Source organism: Bos grunniens, chromosome 19 (genome assembly GCF_055505025.1).
Source record: "Bos grunniens cultivar Pamir isolate PY7600 chromosome 19, Bosgru_T2T1.0, whole genome shotgun sequence".
NCBI lineage: Eukaryota > Metazoa > Chordata > Mammalia > Artiodactyla > Bovidae > Bos > Bos grunniens.
In genome coordinates, this window is record NC_141183.1 from 39391175 (window position 1) to 39395015 (window position 3841).

Here is a 3841-nt window from a genome sequence, read left to right on the forward strand (position 1 = left end):
AGAGGACATCAGGCACCCAGAAAAGCAACCGAAGTCTTCGAAAGAAGAGAGAAGAAATACAGCTCCACTCACCAGAACGCCGACACAAGCTTCCCTAACCAAGAAACCTTGACAAGCCACCTGTACAAACCCACACAGAGCGAGGAAACGCCACAATAAAGAGAACTCCACAAACTGCCAGAATACAGAAAGGACACCCCAAACTCAGCAATTTAAACAAGATGAAGAGACAGAGGAATACCCAGCAGATAAAGGAACAGGATAAATGCCCACCAAACCAAACAAAAGAGGAAGAGATAGGGAATCTACCTGATAAAGAATTCTGAATAATGATAGTGAAATTGATCCAAAATCTTGAAATCAAAATGGAATCACAGATAAATAGCTTGGAGACAAAGATTGAGAAGATGCAAGAAAGGTTTAACAAGGACCTAGAAGAAATAAAAGAGAGTCAATATAAAATGAATAATGCAATAAATGAAATTAAAAACACTCTGGAGGCAACAAATAGTAGAATAACAAAGGCAGAAGATAGGATTAGTGAATTAGAAGATAGAATGGTAGAAATAAATGAATCAGAGAGGATAAAAGAAAAACAAATTAAAAGAAATGAGGACAATCTCAGAGACCTCCAGGACAATATTAAACGCTACAACATTCGAATCATAGGGGTCCCAGAAGAAGAAGACAAAAAGAAAGACCATGAGAAAATACTTGAGGAGATAATAGTTGAAAACTTCCCTAAAATGGGGAAGGAAATAATCACCCAAGTCCAAGAAACCCAGAGAGTCCCAAACAGGATAAACCCAAGGAGAAACACCCCAAGACACATATTAATCAAATTAACAAAGATCAAACACAAAGAACAAATATTAAAAGCAGCAAGGGAAAAACAACAAATAACACACAAGGGAATTCCCATAAGGATAACAGCTGATCTTTCAATAGAAACTCTTCAAGCCAGGAGGGAATGGCAAGACATACTTAAAGTGATGAAAGAAAATAACCTACAGCCCAGATTATTGTACCCAGCAAGGATCTCATTCAAATATGAAGGAGAAATCAAAAGCTTTACAGACAAGCAAAAGCTGAGAGAATTCAGCACCACCAAACCAGCTCTCCAACAAATACTAAAGGATATTCTCTAGACAGGAAACACAGAAACGGTGTATAAATCGAACCCAAAACAATTAAGTAAATGGCAACGGGATCATACTTATCAGTAATTACCTTAAACGTAAATGGGTTGAATGCCCCAACCAAAAGACAAAGACTGGCTGAATGGATACAAAAACAAGACCCCTACATATGTAGTCTACAAGAGACCCACCTCAAAACAGGGGACACATACAGACTGAAAGTGAAGGGCTGGAAAAAGATTTTCCATGCAGATAGGGACCAAAAGAAAGCAGGAGTAGCAATACTTATATCAGATAAAATAGACTTTAAAACTAAGGGTGTGAAAAGAGACAAAGATGGTCACTACATAATGATCAAAGGATCAATCCAAGAAGAAGATATAACAATTATAAATATATATGCACTCAACATGGGAGCGCCACAATATATAAGACAAATGCTAACAAGTATGAAAGGAGAAATTAACAATAACCCAATAATAGTGGGAGACTTTAATACCCCACTCACACCTATGGATAGATCAACTAAACAGAAAATTAACAAGGAAACACAAACTTTAAACGATACAATAGACCAGTTAGACCTAATTGATATCTATAGGACATTTCATCCCAAAACAGTGAATTTCACCTTTTTCTCAAGCGCACATGGAACCTTCTCCAGGATAGATCACATCCTGGGCCATAAATCTAGCCTTGGTAAATTCAAAAAAATAGAAATCATTCCAAGCATCTTTTCTGACCACAGTGCAGTAAGATTAGATCTCAATTACAGGAAAAAAACTATTAAAAATTCCAACATATGGAGGATGAACAACACCCTGCTGAATAACCAACAAATCACAGAAGAAATCAAAAAAGAAATCAAAATTTACATAGAAACTAATGAAAATGAAAACACAACAACTCAAAACCTGTGGGACACTTGAAAAGCAGTCCTAAGGGGAAAGTTCATAGCAATACAGGCATACCTAAAGAAACAAGAAAAAACTCAAATAAATAACCTAACCCTACACCTAAAGCAACTAGAAAAGGAAGAAATGAAGAACCCCAGCATTAGTAGAAGGAAAGAAATCTTAAAAATTAGGGCAGAAATAAATGCAAAAGAAACAAAAGAGACCATAGCAAAAATCAACAAAGCCAAAAGCTGGTTCTTTGAAAGGATAAATAAAATTGACAAACCATTAGCCAGACTCATCAAGAAACAAAGGGAGAAAAATCAAATCAATAAAATTAGAAATGAAAATGGAGAGATCACAACAGACAACACAGAAATACAAAGGATCATAAGAGACTACTATCAACAATTATATGCCAATAAAATGGACAACGTGGAAGAAATGGACAAATTCTTAGAAAAGTACAACTTTCCAAAACTCGACCAGGAAGAAATCGAAAATCTTAACAGACCCATCACAAGCACGGAAATTGAAACTGTAATAAAAAATCTTTCAGCAAGCAAAAGCCCAGGTCCAGACGGCTTCACAGCTGAATTCTACCAAAAATTTAGAGAAGAGCTATCACCTATCCTGCTCAAACTCTTCCAGAAAATTGCAGAAGAAGGTAAACTTCCAAACTCATTCTATGAGGCTACCATCACCCTAATACCAAAACCTGACAAGGATCCCACAAAAAAAGAAAACTACAGGCCAATATCACTGATGAACATAGATGCAAAAATCCTTAATAAAATTCTAGCAATCACAATCCAACAACACATTAAAAATTTCATACACCATGACCAAGTGGGCTTTATCCCAGGGATGCAAGAATTCTTCAATATCCGCAAATCAATCAATGTTATACACCACATTAACAAATTGAAAAACAAAAACCATATGATTATCTCAATAGATTCAGAGAAAGCCTTTGACAAAATTAAACATCCATTTATGATAAGAACTCTCCAGAAAGCAGGAATAGAAGGAACATACCTCAACATAATAAAAGCTATATATGACAAACCCACAGCAAACATTATCCTCAATGGTGAAAAATTGAAAGCATTCCCTCTAAAGTCAGGAATAAGACAAGGGTGCCCACTTTCACCATTACTATTCAACATAGTTTTGGAAGTTTTGGCCACAGCAATCAGAACAGAATAAGAAATAAAAGGAATCCAAATTGGAAAAGAAGAAGTAAAACTCTCACTGTTTGCAGATGACATGATCCTTTACATAGAAAACCCTAAAGACTCCACCAGAAAATTACCAGAACTAATAAATGATTATAGTAAAGTTGCAGGATATAAAATCAACACACAGAAATCCCTTGCATTCCTATACACTAATAATGAGAAAACTGAAAGAGAAATTAAGGAAACAATTCCATTCACTATTGCAACGGAAAGAATAAAATACTTAGGAATATATCTACCTAGAGAAACCAAAGACCTATATATAGAAAACTATAAAACACTGATGAAAGAAATCAAAGAGGACACTAATAGATGGAGAAATATACCATGTTCATGGGTCGGAAGAATCAATATAGTGAAAATGAGTATATTACCGAAAGCAATTTATAGATTCAATGCAATCCCTATCAAGCTACCAACGGTATTCTTCACAGAGCTAGAACAAATAATTTCACAATTTGTATGGAAATACAAAAAACCTCGAATAGCCAAAGCTATCTTGAGAAAGAAGAATGGAACTGGAGGAATCAACCTGCCTGACTTCAGGCTCTACTACAAAGCCACA